The sequence below is a fragment of the Chelonia mydas genome, chromosome 10, assembly GCF_015237465.2.
Source record: "Chelonia mydas isolate rCheMyd1 chromosome 10, rCheMyd1.pri.v2, whole genome shotgun sequence".
NCBI lineage: Eukaryota > Metazoa > Chordata > Testudines > Cheloniidae > Chelonia > Chelonia mydas.
The window spans coordinates 21,910,193-21,931,137 of record NC_051250.2 but is presented as its reverse complement, the minus strand read 5'-3'; the positions used below and the strand labels follow the sequence as shown (position 1 = coordinate 21,931,137).

General features: G+C 40.9%; 1 long non-coding RNA gene and 1 other non-coding gene across 3 annotated transcripts in view; one reads left to right on the top strand and one right to left on the bottom strand.

Moving 5' to 3' along the window:
• Nucleotides 1-7,060: 7,060 nt before the first annotated feature.
• Nucleotides 7,061-7,132, bottom strand: TRNAT-CGU. Its single transcript has one exon. It is a non-coding gene; the product is annotated as a tRNA-Thr (tRNA).
• Nucleotides 7,133-9,059: 1,927 nt separating this feature from the next.
• LOC119567265 overlaps nt 9,060-20,945 on the top strand; it is a 48,002-nt gene continuing 36,116 nt past the window's right edge. For both annotated transcript variants that reach the window (XR_005227209.2, XR_006284270.1), the window contains exon 1: nt 9,060-15,049. This is a non-coding gene — a long non-coding RNA (uncharacterized LOC119567265). The remainder of the gene's footprint in view (nt 15,050-20,945) is intronic.

The following is a 20,945-nucleotide window of genomic DNA, read 5'->3' as shown; positions in this document are numbered from 1 at the left end:
ATAGTTTATCCAAAGTGACCACTCTCCCTACAATGTGCATGAAAATCAAGGTGGGCCATTTCCAGCACAAATCCAGGTTTTCTCACCCCCACCCCCACACACATGGGGGGGGGTAAGAAAACCTGGATTTGTGCTGGAAATGGCCCACCTTGATTATCATGCACATTGTAGGGAGAGTGGTCACTTTGGATGAGCTATTACCAGCAGGAGAGTGAGTTTGTGTGTGTATGGGGGTGGGGGGGGGTGAGAAAACCTGGATTTGTGCTGGAAATGGCCCACCTTGATTTTCATTCACATTGTAGGGAGAGTGGTCACTTTGGATAAGCTATTACCAGCAGGAGAGTGAGTTTGTGTGTGTGTGTTTTTTTTTGGGGGGGGGGGTGAGAAAACCTGTATTTGTGCTGGAAATGGCCCACCTTGATTATCATGCACGTTGTAGGGAGAGTGGTCACTTTGGATGAGCTATTACCAGCAAGAGAGTGAGTTTGTGTGTGTGTGGGGGTGGGGGGGGGGTGAGAAAACCTGGATTTGTGCTGGAAATGGCCCACCTTGATTTTCATGCACATTGTAGGGAGAGTGGTCACTTTGGATGGGCTATTACCAGCAGGAGAGTGAGTTTGTGTGTGTGGGGGGGTGGGGGCGGAGAGTGAGAAAACCTGGATTTGAACTGGAAATGGCCCAACTTGATTATCATACACATTGTAAGGAGAGGTTTCAGAGTAACAGCCGTGTTAGTCTGTATTTGCAAAAAGAAAAGGAGTACTTGTGGCACCTTAGAGACTAACCAATTTATTTGAGCATAAGCTTTCGTGAGCTACAGCTCACTTCATCGGATGCTGTAGCTCACGAAAGCTTATACTCAAATAAATTGGTTAGTCTCTAAGGTGCCACAAGTACTCCTTTTCTTATTGTAAGGAGAGTGATCACTTTAGATAAGCTATTACCAGCAGGAGAGTGGGGTGGGAGGAGGTATTGTTTCATGGTCTCTGTGTATATAATGTCTTCTGCAGTTTCCACAGTGTGCATCCGATGAAGTGAGCTGTAGCTCACGAAAGCTTATGCTCAAATAAATTGGTTAGTCTCTAAGGTGCCACAAGTACTCCTTTTCTTTTTGCGAATACAGACTAACACGGCTGTTACTCTGAAACCAGAGTTAGGAAGGTATGTGGCTGGGGTATTCCTATGTCACAGCTAGTTCTGCTGCCAGAGTAATTCATAGGGGTCTGTGATGGGGTGTCCACCCAACACAAGGCCTGAAAGGGTAAATTAGTCCATTTAACCTTAGGCTGCACCTGGAGGAAACCTAGGGAGTGCTAGGGCTTAATTGCAAATGAAGTCCAGCTGGGGGGAGGAGCTGGGCAGGATCTGTAAAGAAAGGAAGTTGGCAGGCTAGGGGAGGAAAGGAAACCTGTATTTGAACCCCCTGATACAAGAGGGAAGAGCAGGAAGCTGCAAAGAGAAAGTAGAGCAGGAGTGGTAACAGCAGAGAGAGTAAAAGCCCATTGCTCCTGGGTCCCTAGACTGTAACCTGGTGTAGAAGATGGTCCTGGGTTCTCCTACCAGCCACTAGGGGAGTGGCACAGACCAGACAGTGCGGAGTGGACTGCCTGGGACAGTTTGCCTCAAAGAACTTGCAATATCCCAAAAGGGGGGAGAACTTTAATGTGACTTGGCCTGTATGCTGAGCTATCAAGAGGAAAGCACTGCAGGCCCAGAGGATGAGAGGCTGTGGAGTGAGTGAGTGAGTGGATGATTGGAATGATGGACTGAGTAACCTCAGCAAAGGGTGTGCTAGCAGATGTCAGAGCTAACTCCCCAGATGAGCCATTAGGAGGCGCTGCCCAATGTTGAGTGCCCCCCATCAGAGGGCCATTGCACCCAAGGCACATTATAGGATAGCACACAGTCTGCTGTCAACTGTACTGAAGACTGAACCATCACAAGCCCTGAGAAAAGGGAGACACATTGCCCTCCACTTGGTCCCTCTGCTGGCCCCAGTTCCACCACAGAAATAAATCCTCCCCCCTGCTGACTTTACTGAGGGCTCTCTATGTACTTCGGAGGGCAGAAGTTAGCCTAATGCAGTGGTTCTCAAACTTTTGTATTAGTGAGCCCTTTCCCCCAACAAGAGTGTGACCGTCCTTATAAATTAAAAACACATTTTTATATTTAACACTCTTATAAATATTTGATGTGAAGCAGGGTTTGGGGGTGGAGGCTGATAGCTTGTGAACCCCATGTAATAACGACTGACCCCCTAAGAGGTCATGACCCCAAGTTTGAGAACCCCTGGCCTAATGGGAGTAGTGCTGTAAAACCTGTTTGCACACTGCTTAGAAAATCTAAGTTAACTCAATTCTTAATTACGGTTTTTTATTTTATTTTAACTTTTATTGTGCTGAATTCCTGTTGGGACTGCACATGTGTACATACCAGCAAGAGCTGAGCCAGAAATGCAGGGTGCTGGTTGGCTGCCTGAATTCTTCCCTAATGGAAAAATCACAGCTCCACAAATCCTTCATAAATTATATAACAGCTGGAAAGTCCTGATGGGGTATGAGCCATATGTTTATGATCATATACATATAGGAATACTCTGGCTAGGCTAGCCCCTTGTACACGTTTTTTTCACAGCCCGCTTCCTTATGCTCTATGGAAATCTGTCCTACTTTTAGAAGAGTCTACAAAGAGGCTAGGCATGGGGCTGGACACAACCAAAGCATATTCCTGCTTGAGGGAGTATTTGCTAGTTTCAAGCAACTTTATTTACATACATTATTACTTAATATCTGGGTTATACTGCACACAGACGAGGATCGTGCTGTTTCAACTAACACTGCATGTTCTACATTTAATGCTAATCAAATTCAGAGTTACTATAATGATCTGTTCTATCTGGTAAAGAGATGACTAGAAAGCGTATTCTGGATTGGAAATCCAGAAAAAGGTACACAGTAGCCAAATAAAATATAAGGAAACGACTGTGCTGATTAAAAACTTATCATGTTTGGCAGAAGCATGGATCAGATAATTCCTCCCACAGCGGGTCTACAATTCATGAAAATCAGTGACAACAATCTGGTATAAATCCTTAATACTATGCTGATCTGTCAAACATTTTCTTTTATGCATTCTTACTTTCTTTAAGAGAACAAAATTTGGCTTTAAAGGGTGAACTATTCTTGGCCTCTTGGTTGGTGCCCCTTTTGGTGCTCCTTTCAGTGCCCAGGACAATTTCTGTAGGGATCATACTTATTTTAAAGATATATCAAATAAAAAAACGAAAAACATGCAAAAAATAAAACAATTATCCATTTACTCATTCTGCGTAATTGTTATAGAAAGCGTAATGCATGGTAGCGGAATTCTCCTTCAAAGGAAAAATGTGTGGAAGTGAACTATCATCTGCAGGGATTATCATCTGCAGCCATTAAACTCCCTTCTTCTCCTCCCCAGCTCACAGGACCAGTAGAGATGCAGTGCAGATAAAGGGTGGAGCCAGAAAAAACTGCAGTTCCTCTATGTACTCCACCCAGTGCAATCTATCAATGGCAGCATGGTTGGGGGCATACAATTCTGCATTGGCTATTGGCACCCTTTCCATCTTTTGGGGGCTTGCATAATGCAATATAATACAGCATATGAAGGAAGAAACTATTTAAATATTATACTGCATTACTAAAGTTAAAAATCTGCCTTCTTAATATAGGGCGAGGGCCCTTCTAATGAAGTCAATAACAAAACTCCTGAGTGACTTAAATGGGAGCAGGATTGATTCCTTATGTCTTCGGCATTTTTAAGTATTTCTTTTGGCAAGGACTGAAAATATCTGGTAAATTATGCTAGAAATAAAGATTATTATATCAGTACACCTTCCCTAGTAGAATGTGAAGAAACAGTCATTTGGATATGATATAAAGAAAATGACAGCTGATAAATGATAAATTTATCATGATAAATTTTAAAGAGGCGCTCAGTCTGACATGATGTAAATTAATTCTGCATGTCACTGCAGTAAGTCTGCCATAATATTTTTCTTTAAATTATACCCACATGTCTTAACTACAGTTGTAGTACTTCAGTTTATATTCTACAACAGCTACGTTTCTGCTATGATTTTAGAAGATCATCTTCCAATACAAAATCAATATATAATTTCAGGTGAACAGCTATGGGACCTGCCCTGAAGTTTTATTCAGGCAAAATGCCCAGTGTCAGCAGTGGGAGTTTAGTCTGTGTAAGGCTTTCAGGATTTGGCTCTGTATTTTTTCATTTGAGTGTACATAGGCTCCAAACCATCTTTATGATGGATGGTGAGTGGAGTTATAGGATTTCATGTACCGTTTGTGATAGTCTTGCCCCTTTTTTGCAGTTCTTTCAAGCAAAAAACCATATATTTAAACAAGCACAGTATCATACAGTGCAATTCTACTTTAGATTTATTATTGAGGTTGTAGTGAATGAAAAACATGCTTTAGGGAATTAAAAGATATATCTTGGATTTATGGATCTCATTGTTTGGTGGTTAATCTTGGAAAGTAGCTGTGGACATCATGCTCTAAAGGGAAGGGTAGGGACATTATGTCTGAATGTCTGACAGCTAACTATAAAAATATTTTTAAAAAGATAATACACTGTAGAACATTTCCTTGTTGTATTCCTGCATTGCCTTTGCACCAAAAACTGCCACTGATATCGGACACAGTGAGAGTAAGCAATTTGTATACATTTGACATAATCCCTTACTGGAGTAATCTAAGTAAACATTTAACTATCCAAAGTAATTTTTCTGTTAGCAGGTCAGTCTGAATGTTTGCATGTGAGAATGATTTTCATTGTATTTCACACGTAGAAAAGTACAACAGTAAGGTGTCAAGTATGCAATATGATTTTTGCTTTTTTAACATTTTAGCAAAATAATGCCACTATTTATCTAATGATTAAATACAAACTTAAATTGGTTTACGAAAGATTTGTGTAATGAAAAATCATACGTTTCGGTCTTGTGAAAATTTAATCTTGATAAAAAGAGATTTTTTTGTTTAATTTTATTAATAGTTTTATATAGTTATCTACATTCAGGTAGGCCATCAGGTGGACCATCAGCTCTCGTGTGACTAGGTCTTGCATATTAAATATTAAAAATCCATGCTGGCAATGATAATTCTGTTGATAATAAGCAAAGATTAGACTGTTTGTAAAAGGATAACTCTCAGGAACCCTGTATTTTACACAACATGGATTACATATCAATAACTTATTTTGGTTTGAATATCTGCATGACACAGTGAAGGTGCCATTGCAAACAGAGCTAAATGTAAAATAAATAAAAGTCTGTTCTTTAAATCAAAGTGTAGGATGCATTATTTCTGGGCTACCAAACATATTTACCAATTAAGTTAAAAACAAGCTATACCCAGACCTAATATGACTTATGAAAAAAACGAATGGCTTGAAAAAATTGTAAAGTTCTGAACCCAGACAACAAAATTGTAGAAATGCCTGAGAACAAGCAAGTAAAACTGATCAAAACCAAAAGTGAAACTGACCAGATTGCATCCCATGAAGTGAGCTGTAGCTCAGGAAAGCTCATGCTCAAATAAATTGGTTAGTCTCTAAGGTGCCACAAGTACTCCTTTTCTTTTTGCGAATACAGACTAACACCGCTGTTACTCTGAAACCTGACCAGATTAGTTTAATTATCCCAGGTGGGTGAAATTCAAAATGTAAACAAACAATAAATAATGAACTGCAAATCTCTGGCTTCTTAAATTTGTTGTGTCATTATTAACACAATTAAGTACACTTTAAATTTATTTTTATCTTGATCATGCAATTGTAAACAAAATACATTTTATATTTTTGCATTGTAAAATAAAGCATGATACCAAGACCTACTTACCAATAATACTTTTATTTAGTGACACAGATACATTAATCTAATATTTTTACCACTCCCCATAACCAAAATAAAAGCAGGATTTACATTCTTTAAAAACAGAGAGAAACACTTATAGATGACATACTGCTCCTTTTATTATGATCATTATCCAACAAATTTGATACACAACTTTTGAGAATGGCTACACACCCCCACATAAGTGTATTGAAGCATGAGAGAGGGGAGTGTGTGCTTTGTATGGACCAACAATCTTCTCCTAATCTGCAGTTCATAAATTTTGGGACCAATCCCATATCCCTGCTGCTGGCATCAAACGTCAACATTCCTTAGTTCACCAGGCATGCAAGATCAGGCTCCAGGGCTGGTACTCTAGAGAAAGACTGCATATTTAGCTTTGCAGGAACTTGAATAAACAAGGATAGATTGGTATTTAGGTAGAGCCAAATAAGTCTGAGAAAAGCTATAACGGGTAAGCCCTGCTCCTATTGAAATCAATGGGAGTTTTGACATTGATTTCAGTGGAAGAAGGCCGGGTCCATTGAGTAAAGTGAGAGTTCACCGTGCTCTGCACGTCCAAAGAAGCTCTCAGCTTCTTGGTCTGCATTGGTACTTGTGGTATTCAATGTGTTTTGTTTGTATGCATTTATCTTCCTGAAATACTGCACAACTTTTTTTTTCTCATGGCAATTCAGTCCCTGGCTGCTGGAAATACAAGGAAAAGCAAGGCAAGCCTGTAGGGTAAAGAGACAACTCCCAAGTGCTATTACAACCTGTACTCAGTCTGGCTTGGGATAGCCATCTCTCTTTATTTCTCCCGTTTGACGGGCATTGTATCTGCTGCAGGTTGGGTGAGTGCCAAGAGATTGGGGTGAAGGATGCATAAGAATAAATTAGGATACACAGTGAAAACAGGGATGGAGACAGTTGTAGGTGAAGCATAGACCTCAGCTGAACAATAGTCAGAAGGAAAGTGACAGAGACTAATGCAATACGGGCGAGACACAGACATGCAGGTTCTCAGCAGACAGAAGGAGGTGTCTGAAAAGGCCCCGTGTGCAGCTGTACCAAATCTTCGTGCTCCGCTGGATGCTACTGAGCTTTGCCCTAAAAATGATCCCAGCAATTCTTCTCGGGAAAACCACCGCCCTTAAGTGGATCAGGCACGGACGGGGTTCGAACCCGTGATCTTCGGTTTACGAGACCGACGCCTTACCACTTGGCCACCGCGCCTGCGTTAAAATCGCCGCTTGACAGCTATATATGCTGGCACCACTCCCGACAGTGGGCGTGCTCTTGAGGTACCGCCGAGTGCGTGCGCAGCATTTAGAAACACCAGCTCCTCCCACTTTCAGTGGTCCGAGTACTCATGCGCACTGGGTTGTTAACGCGAGCGTTCCGGGTCGTTCGCAGCAAGCTCTCGTCTCACTGCCGAGTAGGGAGCTGGTGGTGCTGTGTAAGCGGGGAGTCCTGGGGACTTCTCCGACGTTCCCCGCAGAGCCCGGGGCCAGGGATTCTCCGCGGGGGCGGCTCACGCTCCCCGCCCAGGCTGTGTGGGGGATGGGGGGAGCGCGCGGCCGGCTGGCCGACCCGCCCGACCTGCGCGGAGGGGGTTTATAGTGGATCAAATAGGGAAGGGTGTAAAATTCCCTTCCCGTCTTCCGTTACGGGGCGGGAACGTTAGCCGGAGGAGGCGCGCGGGGCGTCCCCTTCGTTCTAGGGGAAAGGGTCAAGGGAATGTGGGGAGACCAGCGCGTGGCCCGCAGTCGTGGCGGCGGCTTGCACACTCACGTTGCACAAGTTGGGTGGCAAGTGGGTGCCTGGCCGTCAGTGTGGGCCTGAGGGAGAAGTGGGAGACAGGTTTTGGGGTGAGGGGGTCTATGTTGAGGTGTTGGAATAGGGGGTGGGGGTGTCACTTGAGATGCTTCCCGCTCAGTCTGCCTGGGGCGAAAGGCAGTCAGATTTCAGCCGGGGAGGTAGGTACCTCCTGAGAAAAGCTGCAGTCACAAGCTTTCTGCACGGTAACTATTTTATTAAATACACAAACGTGATAAATATTATTGTCTGCCAGTAGATGTCACTGTTTTTATAGTAGTAGGTAAGTACATACACAGCACAAATCCGTCTACCACTTCTGTACAGCGTTATGATTTTCCTCAGACTGAAAAATTCCACTCTGCAGGGTCTGGGGCCCCCTGGTGGGCTGTGAGCAGGTTTTGAGGTGTGGGGGGGTGCCAAGCAGGGCCAGCATTAGATTCGCTGGGGCCCAGGGCAGAAAGCCAAAGCCCCGCTGTATGGGGCTGAAACCCCTGGGGCTGCACCCAACCCTGAGCAATATAGCTGTGGCCTGGGGCCCCAGGCAGTTGCCCTGCTTGCTACCCCCTAATGCTGGCCCTGGCTTTTATATGCAGAAAACTAGTTCTTGTGGCATGGGTGGACCATGGAATTTTAATAGCGGGGGGCTCAGAAAGGAAAAGGTTGAGAATCCCTGCTCTAGTGCTAGGCAAAGTTCAATCCCAACTCCATAGATTGGTGGCTTTCAGAATTTTTTTCTGGCAACCCAATGGAAGAAAATTGTTGATGCCCATGACCCAACGGAGCTGGGGATGAGGGGTTTGGGGTGTGAGAGGGACTCAGGGCTGGGGATGAGGGTTGGGGTGAGGGCTGTGGGGTGGGGCCAGGAATGAGGAGTTTAGGGTGTGGGAGGGGATGCTGGGCTGGGGCAGGGAGTTCGGGTGCGGGCTTGAGTGGGGCTGGGGATGAGGGGTTTGGGGTGCAGGAATGGGATTACCTCAGGCTCTGGGCTGGGAGTGCAGGCTTGGTTTCGGGTGTGGGCAGGGGATTCGGATGCAGGCTTACCTCGGGTGGCTCCCAGTCAGCAGTGCAGCAGGGGTGCTAAGGCAGGCTTCCTGCCTGTCATAACACTGCAGACCATGCTGTGCCCCAGAAATGGCCAGCAGCAGGTCTGGCTCCTAGATGGAGGCAGGCAAGTGGCTCCATGCTGCTCTTACCCGCAGGCACCGCCGCCTCCAGCTCGGCCAATGGGAGTGTGGAGCCAGTGCTCGGGGCAGCGTGCGGAGCCCTGTGGCCCCCCACCTTGGAGCTGGACTTACTGCTGGCCACTTGCAGGGCGCAGCGCGGTGTCAGAACAGGTAGGGACTAGCCTGCCTTAGCCGGGCAGCACCACTCTCGGGACTTTTAACAGCCTGGTTGGCAGTGCTGACCAGAGCCGCTGCAACCCAGTGCCTTATATGCTGCGACCCAGTACTGGGTCGTGACCCGCAGTTTGAAAACCACCTTCATAGATGTCCCCTAAGCATATCTCTGAAGATAAATTGACAATCAGGCTTGCTACTCTACTCAGACTCCTCATATGATGCATAGACATGCCCTGTGTGAGTGAGCCTCCGAGTCCAGGTCCATGGGCTTCTGGTAATGAGGCTCACACTAGTGCTCTAAAAATAGCTGTGTAGACACTGAAGATTTGGCTCGGAAGCTGGGGAAACTTTGAGAGCCTGAGCTCCAGCGTCAGCCACTACGTCAAAGCACCATCTGTACAGCTGTTTCAAGTGAGCAGAGGTTGTGTTCTTAAGCTAGTGTTCTTAAGTGTGGATCTGGGCAGGGAGGCTCGCTCACAGACACAGTGTAGATACACCCAGAGAGATCCCATTAAATCCTCTGAGGAGAATTATCCCAGACACCCAAGTTAAGTGGTTTCCTTGGTTAATTTTGTGATGTATGATCCTTCTGGTTGCTGATGCCAGATAAAATCAAAAGGGTCTACCTGGTGCAATGAGTCTAAGCAAAATTAAGCTGTCTCAGTAGTGATCGCCTATGTTCAAGAGTAACCTTCCTTGCCCTCTTGGTGTATGAATCCTGAATCCCTGCTGTCCTCAAAAATAATAGTATAAATGAAGAACTGATTCATTGTCCAGTGAAGAAAAGAATTGCACACATTGGCATTACTTTATCACAATAAGTTTCCTTCAAAGAGAAACCATAATAATTCAAAACCTACAGGATACTGTAGCAAAAAACAGTGAGACAGTGTGGCCTAATGATAGGGCTCTGATTTGAGTCTCTCAAGACTTGAATTATATTCTCGGCTCTGCCACTGATATGTGTGACCATGGACAAATCACTTCCCTTCTCTTTTCAGAGTAACAGCCGTGTTAGTCTGTATTCGCAAAAAGAAAAGGAGTACTTGTGGCACCTTAGAGACTCACGAAAGCTTATGCTCAGATAAATTGGTTAGTCTCTAAGGTGCCACAAGTACTCCTTTTCTTTTCCCCCTCTCTTTGTCTTATTTAGCAGGTAAGCTTATTAGGGCAGGGGCTGTTTCTTAATATGTTTGTACAGCAACTAGCATGATGGGGCCCTAACCTTAGCTGGAGTTTCTAAGTGTAAAAGAACAAATCTGTTTCAGTTTTGTAGTTTGCCATAGTAGTTCTAGAGCTGCATGAACTTATTGTATGAAATGTAGGGTGAAATGAGGCATATTCAACTGTGGATAGCTCAGTTAATAAAATAATTAAGTGAACCCCCAGTGAGGATTTGACGAAAGGTGGATCAGTCTACATTCTGGTGTGTTCTTGAGACTGTGCCCAGCAGGGAAAGCCACAACTGAGACATTAGTAATGACCTGAATGGACCCAATCCTCTGCTGAGTTTTTTCTTTTGCAGCATCTTTCATCCAGCCACGTTCATTTGCTAACTTACAGTTCCATAGCATGGTGTGGACTCTGGTGCAATGAATCAACTCTAGATACCAAGAGAGAATCCTTCCCCTAATGAAGATGCTGGTTTTGCCTTAAATATATGGATTGCTCTTAGCATCCCTGATATGGTGATGAAGTATGTGGGGGTGATAAGTTTTGCTTTTGTGACTAGGGATGCACATGTGCGGCTAGTGATCCCAATTAGGTGAAGGGTTACTTCCTTCTGATCCCTCTGGCCTGATCCTTATGGTACCAGGTGAGGCCCAAACTGTAATAGGTAATCTTAGATTGTTGTGCTTGCCACATGTGGCCCACCTGGTTCTTCCTGCCATTCTCTGCCCCAGACTTACTGACTGGAACCTTGTCTTGTGGTACATGTACAGTTCTGTCTTTAGGCTGCTCTGCTGCCCTTTTTTATGCCCTCTGTGGTGAGCTGGTAAATCATATGTTTTTGTTGTGGTAGCAGCAGAGTGTGTGCGTGTATGTGTGGTGGGTGTGTTATGTGAATTATGCTTTGTGTACATGACTTGGCTTCTCAGATATATGAAATGTTGTATACATTTCTTCAGTGTTTGCTGAGACCTTTATATTGTAAAGTTACTTCGAATAACATGGAGAGATTAATAATCCAAGATGAAATGATGGTTAAAGTGGTGTTTAGGTGAAATAATACATGTCTTAATGACCAATGTAAAAATAGAAAATTTCATCTTGCCTAGAGAAAGTCATCTGACCTGGTTACAAAACAGTGGCTTGATGTCCTAAGTCAATCCACTCTCTTATTTGAGTATTTTGATGCTGTTATTAGGTATCTAGTTAAAGAGCTGTTTGTTGATGAATTTAAGGAGTTTTTTTAAATGTTTTTTAAATGCTGTTTAAATCATTATCCTTCGTTGGTCTAGCTTTTGTTGGTATTGTCATTTCTTATATGATATGATGTCACAAAGAAGTTATATCCTTTAATTCTGCTGTGTGTGCTGCACTGGGGAGCTCAAAGTTGAACCGTTGTTGAAATATGGTAGGAGGAAGTTAAGATACTTGCTTTGTCTCTCAGGGTTAAAGTTTTGAAGGATTAAATTCCTGTATGTCTTTAAGATGACAAGGTATACCTCTTAGGTTTTCTGGTACTCCTTTCTGTTTTAAATTACCTTTTTTCAATAGAGGGAGAGCAAAGCCAAACCAAATTGCACTTACTGCATTTACTTCTGACATGACCTCTTAATATTGTACTTGTTCTCAATCTTTATTAGTTGGGGAGCTTTGAATCCATTCTTTTCCATAACATGTTTTTGGAGAGTCCAATGGACAGTCCTGTTTGTGGACCCTGTTTTTTGAGTGTGTGTGTGTAGTCTTCTATCTTCTGCTGAGCATGGGAGCAGAACTTCGGATTTTGATTAGAAGAATTTTTTTTTACTTTTTCTGTCCACAACTTTGTTAATTATGCAAAATTCTAGTATGTCTTCTGGTGGTAATCTCAAATTCATTTTTAATTTCTGTTTTAGATACACGTTAAGTTTCTCTGCCTTCATTTCTAGCTCTAAATAGATGCCTCTTTTTAAAATTGAAGCCACAGGGTAGGTAACTGTTCTGTTAGTTTTATTTGAATGTTCTGTTTTTCTGTCATGATCTCCTTGGGATCCCAGTGCACTGACAGGCACTCTTTAGTAAAAGGATTTTTCTGGATACTTTTTCATTTTGCACGTTTCTTGATTTTTTTGATGGGCTGTTGTGCAGTATTAATGTCATGAGTACTCCAGTGTTGCTATATAGTGGTCATCTTCACATCTTTTTCAAGATTTTGCTTAGTGTTTAAGAAAAGATCATTAACTATGAGAGTTACCTCTAAATATGCTTCTGGTAATCTTTCCATAAAAACTCAGTGAGGCACAGGTGAAATGAATGAGTTCCTGACTCTTGTCTAGTCAATGATGTTCTGCAGCTGGATAGTAATTCTTTTTTTTCTTTTCTTTTTTTTTTTACATTTGTAGCTTTCTCCTCCATAGTAATGTAGAAATAAATGAAGTTTCATTCTTTCTTAAGATAGTTACAGCACCACTTGGCTGGATTTCTGCAAGTGCAGGTGGGGCCTTGGGTATCATCATTTTCATAGACTCAGTATGTGCTGAAGGAATTCTCCAGAGGAATACAAGATATTGTGTTTTACATTAAGTTCTGTAAAGTAAAGAGCATCTTGGGTTATAAATGGTAAGTAAGGGTCCTTAAACCCTTTTTGTTTTATTACCATAAGGAATCAGAGGTGGTTTTTTTTTTTCCCTTTTTTTTAAAGGTGAAGATGAACTGCTCTGAAGGTTATTCTAGCCATTGCAGGAATTGTTCCTGATTTAAGTTTTAGTGATTTCACAGTAGTGTGTGAAGCAAGTTTATTAATTTTCTGATTTCAGTGATTTGAGAATAAAGGTTTGTGGCATTTCTCTTTCTTCTGGATACGTGACTACAGATCTTACATCTAATAGGAAATTTATATCCAGGAACTTGAGAATATTTACTAGGGTTAATGTTGGGCTTTTCCTGTATTTCCTGCCATGATCTCTTCTTGGAACTGTAGTGCTAGGAGCATACATTTTCTTAATGATTCTGCTACTTTTTTTTGGAAGTTCTCCATTTTTTTCTGAATTATTTTCTTTTTTACATGGAACTCAAGGAAATATTTAGTTTCTTCATTGTTGAATGGTAAACTATTTACGTTTTCCAAAACTGTTTCTTTTTTTACTCTGCTTATCCTAGATGGGTTTGGCATGGAGGCATCAGTAGGTTTCTGTGTCTGTAAGGGGAAAGCACAATTATGATCCATACTTTTCTTTCTAATATGCCATTCAGGCTGATCTCTAACTTGTTCTGGAATAAATGATATGTCTCTTGCAGTTCCCATTGCTGGAATCACTGGAATTAGGAGTGATTGGAAGAAGGAGCCTTTGGAATCTTTTTTCTAAGGACTCTGTCCGAGTAGGAGGAATTTTCCAGTGAGCCAAGTGATGTTTCTGTTTTATATTAAAATCTGTATGCTAAAGGAAATCTGTAAATGTCATCAATGCTATTCTTTCCATTGTGCTTCTTTTATATCAGTGAGAATTGGTTTGGAAGTGGTTTCTTTTTGATAATGGAATCCTCTCTGTAAACTTGTTTAACTGTTACAGAACATGTTCCAATTTTGATTGCAAGTGAATTCTTAACAACATGAAAATACATTTCATCCTTTTTCCCCCCAAAGCTAAATTTTGGAAAATATTTTTTCCTAATCTTTGAGGATTTGAATTGGGATTCATTTGCTGGTAGAAATCCATTTTCTATGTGATGCATTGTTTTCCTTACAAGATACTCTTCAGGAAATGCTAAAGTGGCTAACAATAGTTTCTTTTTTTTCTTGATTCTGCACAGGAAAATCACTGTATTCTGGGGGATACAGTTGTATAATTCAGAATTAAAATGAGAACTTTCACTGTTAGATGTTTGATGTTGATTTTTCCACTACTGAAATTTTCTTTGCTAATGTTGTTCGTCCTGAACATGTGCATGAGGTTGGATTTCTGAAACCACTAAACCAGTTCAGGCTTTTTAAATGAGACTAGATTTAAGATGATGATGTTCCACTGGATGATGAATAGCTTACTTGAAATCTCTTGCAAATAAAAAAAGCAAGCATTTTTCTGTGTTCTGCGGATTAAAAAAAAAAATCATCCAGGTACTAATTTTCTTGATGTGTAGCAAGAATTCATGTGTGCCTTCCAAAGTTCTTCAAAACTGCTGAAAAGTAAAAAGCCAAACAAAAAAGACAACCCTCGCCCCTGATTTTACAAATCCGTATAGATTAATCCTCTAACCTTTTTATTACTTGTTTAGTCTTTAAAAATGCCACATATGTATTTTTAAATTTCTTAAGGTGATTAAACTGAGTTTTTTGTCCCATTAATTGAAAAGGAAAATTATAAGAAACAAGTACAGTGTTTACAAGAAGCAAGATACTAATTTACCATCCTACTACAAAACTTCATGCATGTGTGTGTATATATAATTATTAATTCCTGGAATAGCTGTATTTTTCTTTTCAGAGTGTATTTCACTTCATAAACTGAGTGCCTGCACTGAACCTCAGAACATACTACTTTTCATTCTAAAAAATGTATTTCTTATTTTACAGAGACAATCACCTGTGTCTGGGGTGGTCTAATAGATAACCAAGAACAGTCCTTCCTCTCAGACCAAATACAGAGGGTTGTTAGACTGTTGTTACTATGTCACCAAAGCCCTTACCTGTATAGTCCTGTAAGGTCATATTATTCAACATCTGTAAGTCGCTGTTGGGAGAGTTCATGAGACATGAGCTGAAATGCCAGCAGATGCAGATGACATCAAGTTCTAGAGTTCCTGTACATCAGTGGTTCTCAAGCAGGGATACACAGAGATTTTCCAGGAGGTACGTCAACTCATTTAGATATTTGCCTAGTTTTACTACAGGCTACGTAAAAAGCACTAGCGAAATCAGTACCAACTAAATTTTCATACAGACAATGACTTGTTTATACTGCTTTATATACTGTGTACTGAAATGTAAGTACAATGTTTATATTCCAGTTGATTTATTTTATAATTATGTGGTAGAAATGAGAAAGTGAGCAATTTTTCAGTAATAGCATGTTGTGACACTTTTGTATTTTTATGTCTGATTTTGTAAGCAGTAGTTTTTAAGTGAGGTGATACTTGGAGTATGCAAGACAAATCAGACTCCGGAAAGGGATACAGTAGTCTGAAAAAGTTGAGAGCCACTGCTTTACATCAAACTTAAACAGCAGTGTAACAGGCTTTTAGTGCTTGCTTGAAACACCCCTACCATTTTTAAAGTGTTGATACTACTGGGGAAAATGTTAAGTGGCTTTTGCTGAGTCTGTTGTTCATATCTCAGCACTCCATCCAGATATAAGGGGCAGAGAATCTAGGCTGTAGGCTGAGCTTTCCCAAAGAAGGAAACTGAGAAGCAGTTGTGACTAGGAGAAGGTATGAACTAAATTTGCATCTTATTGATTTTTTTAAAAATAAAGTCATTCCTGTGGAAGAGGATGAGTTTTTAAAGCAGTTTTCTCAGTGTGTGGATGCTGTCTAAAGCTGAACCCGGGCAATGCCTAGCTGATTCTGGAATAAAAAGGAAAGGTCACCAATCCACTTCTCCTACTAACACCTTTTTGTATTCCTCCGTGTCACCTCTTATTCATGGAGAGAAAAAAACTCTTGACAAAATCCATAAAGCCACCATATTATTCTCCTTCAGATGCTTCCTGAAGACTTATCTCTGCTCTGAAACCTCCAAAACAATGCTGTCTGGCAATGCTTAGGCAGGTGGCAAGCTGTCACCTATAAAACATGCTTGTTTCACTGTTACTTGTCTTGCCCACACCCACATTTGTTTTACCTACTTGTTGCAGCTCGTGTCTTGGCATAAGCCTAGAGCGTGAGTGAGCCCCTTGGCACAGGGACTGACTTCCTGTTACATGTTTGTACAGCACAGAGCCCAATGGGGCCTTACTCCGTGATATTGGGGCCTTGCTACTGTAATATAAATAATAATTCATAAAGCTTTAATATACCGATATAAACATTAAGTAAGTAGCATATGTTTATGGAGTGTTTATGAATGGAAAGAAGCAAATGAACAGCCAACAGTAACATTTCGGAACTAATCTAGATGTTCAGCAAGGTTTGGAATAGGTTCTAAGCACTTTCTGGAGCATAGTTTGTTTTTTCCAGATTGTTTTACTGATATTTAACTGCCTTAACATATGATTTTTGTGACATGTTCTTTTTCATTCTGTTTTCCAGGGAGGTTGAGTTGATTTGCACTTTAAACTTCAGATTTCAGAAAGATGAGACAAAGATTTGTTGATAAAATATCTCATTTAAAAGAAAAATGTTTTGTATACACATTGAAGTTTGTGTTCCTTTAGTATCATTAAGGCATCATGAACTAATGAATTATCAGATAGCAATCAATCACAAAACAGATATATCTTGCTCACAAAACATGTCATAACTGCAGTTTTGATTATATTGGAAGATTAAAGAGAGTTATTAGTGTATGCTCAGGAATAAGATATCCTATATGCGTGACTAATATGGTCTCAAGTACTGTCTCTGATACCTCTTTATGTGCCAGGCAGTCCTGTCAAGAGTCTTGACCCCCAGCTTATATTCAGATGGTGGATATCCAGTAAGAAAGCATGGCAGACTTGCCACAAATCAAGTGTTTTTGAGTAAATACTGAGTGTCTAAGTTAATACATTTGTGGATATGTCTGGGTTTCAGTGATGTACTGCCCATGTTTTAAACAAGAGGCTCCTACAAATATTTTCTCCCTGAGCCTGCGATAAACACCCTATACTGGGTTTGGAGGGTTCAGCAGAGAGGAGGAAACAGGGTTTTGTTGGGTTCTTGTTTAGACAACAAAGCTTTATAAATCTTTTACTGGAAATACTTATACTTTGTTTCTGAAAAATATGTGTATAGATATTTGTAAGTGAGTCATATATTCTGAAAGCTTCTCCAGCTCATGTTTGCTGACTTGATCATGCCCATCCAGTCTTTCTACCTCCATAAAGCGGATCAGGAGATTCAAGAAAACTCCAGCTGAATCTTGTAGGCACCTTTTGTAAATGCACTTTTGGCAAGACCTACTTTATTTGCATTTTCTTTGGCAATTTTTTCCTTCTCCCTCCATCTTGGATCTGGACTGGTCACAGGAGAATTTCAAATAGGGCTGGAAATCTTGCTAGCCCACCTGTAGGTTCCTAACTATTTTTAGTGATTGTGGCAATTTAGCAGCTTTAGTAGCAGCCTCAGAGGCTCCTGTGCTGCTTGTTGTCCACTAGGAACAAAAGGAATTTTGCTGTTTGAATGGGGCAGACTCCCTTAGCTTCATCAGTCCCCCAACGGTTTAACTACTCTCTGCTTCGTATCTCATTATATTAGGAGGTCTGTGGCAGAGCTGGAAATTAACTCCCAATCTATTGAGTACCAAAACCTTTTAATTGTTCACAAACAAAATGTGAAGTAGGCTCACTTAGAGGGGGGGGGAAATGTTTTAGAATATGTACATCTCACATTAAAATATTTTTTCCACTTTATTCAACCAATGTGGACATGAGTAGTGAGGAATGGAAATACTTTTACCAGATTAATTTGAAGTATACTGTCAGGATGTCTAATATGCTAATAATTATAAGTGTGATTAAGAGTCTGGCACAGTTCCTTCAAATTTGTCTCTAATATTTGTGTTATCTGTGTATATGAATGTTGGGAGGTCTGATTATTTTTCTAAAATTATTCTTGCAAGCATCACTCATTAATTCTCTCTGTACTCCTCATTCATGGAGACATTTCATACCAGTGATGCACTTGTCGTGCATTTCACAGTGCCTTCCACTTAATTCAGTTACTAGTTAATGTGTCATTCTGCTTCATCTGATGAAAATCCAAGGAACCAAGTCATTTTATTACAAATGAAACTTTTCATATTTATTTTGATTGATTTTTATTTTAACGAGATAACATTCAGTGAGTGACTATATAATCTTAACCCACTCTGTCGGAACACTGCCAGAAATAAAAATGTGTCTTCATTAGTACTGCTACAAAGCATGATCCTGAGAGAGACTTAACAGTCACTTAGGGACATTTTTAATGAAATGTTATTGACAACATTAATGGACTGAGGCCCATGGTTGTGGTCTTTCTGTGTCTCCTTCAAATAGTCACGTTTGATGTCAGAGTATGAGGTTCAATAATTATATTTTTTTGCCTTCCATTAGAGGGCCTTAAAGAACTTTATAGGCATTAATTATTTAAGTATTGTAACACCCTTTTGAGACATATGGGTATTATCCCTATTTTCCAGGTGACAACATTTATGCACAGAGAAGTTATTACTGAAATTTTGAAATAGAGATACCTAAAGTTAGCTCCCTACATCTGCATATAGGCACCTAAATAAGCGGCCTGATTTTCAGGAGGAGCAAAGCAACTGCAGCTGCTCGTGAAGTCAGTAGGAGTTTGACACCTCTTAAAACAAACAAAAAAGTACTGACTCTTTTGGTGCTGATTGGAGAAACCATTTAAGCCTGTACTTAAAGTTCTGCAAGGCGTATGTGCTTTGCTGGATTAGAGATTTATTTAGGGGTCTAAATGAAGGCACCCAAGTTTGAAAATTTTGGGTTCAGTGTCTTTAAGGGCACAGGATGAGACAGTAGCAGATCCTGTAACAGAACTGAGAAGTCTTGGGCCTCAATCCACAAAGGGACTTAGGCACCTAAATGTGGGATTAGGTTCCACTGTGATCAACAAAACTCCTGCTGAATCTTGTAGGCACCTAAACTCACTGAATTCCTAAATTTGTGCCTGTGGGCACATGCATCAGTCTAAGCGTCCAGACACCTATGTCCTACCTAAGTCCCAGAGCGATCTTCAGCCAGGTAAAGATGGGCATTTGCCCTCCTAAATGGTGCGTGGTGCCTGCTCTGGTAGGCAGGCTCAGCGGTGCCTAACAGATCAGATCCCATTCAAAATCTGGGTGGAGCAAGTGGTGCTGCTGCCACAACTGCCCACTTTAAAACTTTTTCCCTAGTAGTTAGCGCACACATCTGAGATGTGGGAGACTCAGGTTCAATTCCCCCCTATACCTTATGGGGAGAGATGATTTAAACAGGGCTTTCCCACCTCTCAGGAGAGCACTGTGATCACTGAGCTGTGTGATATTCTGATGTAGGGTTCCTTCAGTCTCTTCTGTTGAAGATGTGCCACTATGGATAAATAATCAGAGTGATTGGAGAAGGGAGACTGGACCTCCTAAATGGGTGCCCTACCCGCACCTGGACTACAGAGTCATATATATATATATTCTCTTTCTCCCCCTTTCCCCCCAATGTTCCCCATCTGTAAAATGGAGTTAGTGATATTTCCTTTCTCCCACTTACTCCACTTCCTCTTGCCATTTTGTGTGGAGTGTGGCAGGCATCTAACTCTGGAAGAAATTGCTTAGGCTCCCAAGCTCTAGGAAATGGTTTCCCATTTGTGGATCACCAAGCAGATATAGGTTCCTCTCATTGGCTAGCTTAGGCAGCTCCTCAGTTTGTGTGGATCTCAGTCTAAGGTGCCTCTCTCTGCCCACTCGTTGTATAGTGAGCCTAGGTGTCTAATTCAGGGTTTGTGGATTGCAGTGTTGTTCCTGTGATTTTTCTAGGCAATAGAAGTTAGGCACTGTGAAGCTTAGTGTTGCAGTGCCTACATCCCTTTGTGGATCCAGGCCTTGGTTCCCAGTCCTCTACTCACCATTAGATAAATAGTTTACATAGACATATCACTAAGATTTTGGCACAACTACAGTATTTTTATATTGTCTTACCTTGATCATTTGCTTAGAACTTTTACTTGCCATTAAATCTCTTCCTGTGTAAAGAATGATGGCACCTTCGTTAATTGCAACACAAAACTCCAGGCTTATTATGGGTTTATTAAAAAGGTAAATATTTGTAAGAGTCCGTGTCCTCCTTTAATGAGCTTTATGATTCTCTCAGAGGAGATGTTCCCAGCTGATATTTGATTGTTTTGCTCAGTTAACTGTAGGAAACTGATTTTTAGAAAGGGAATTTATCATCCTCACGGTATACTTACAAAACAGCTTTACATAAATCTTTTAAAAGAATCTGAGTGATCTATGTCCTGTCTTTTTTGAAGTTGTCTCGTTAAGTTTATGAGTGTCTGGGATAAAAATCTTCTTGTTTGTCTGATTTACCAGGTCTTGGTAGCAATTTACCATTTTTAGTTTTACTTCTATGAAATATTTTATCATTGGAGGAAACAAACTCAGTTTCTTGGGATATTCTTACACTTTGTTTTGTCTTGGTGGAAATAATCATTCCAGTTAATGAGAGTTCTGAAACTGCTGTAACTTTAGAGCAGCTTTCAGCACTTCAGTTTCCATTCAAATTTAATATCTTTACCTTTATGTCAAACATCAAAGAATAAAAGTTTAAAAAATCAGCTGCTGCTAACTGTGGAGTTGGAGTAATACTTAATAAAATTTGTAGTTCTCCCTAGGATATTGTTGACAGATTTTGCCCTCTTCCCTTTTTTAAAGAAGAGAAATGTGTTATTTCTGCTTTCTCTACATAGATTTATGGGGCCTATAATAATTACACAAAAAAGTTCCAATAGTAATTTGTTTACACAAAGCACCCCCATCTCAGCCACACTGTAGAAAGTAGGTGTTTAACCCAGAGAAAAGACTACAATAGATTAATAAATAATAAGCTAGTCTCAACCTTTAC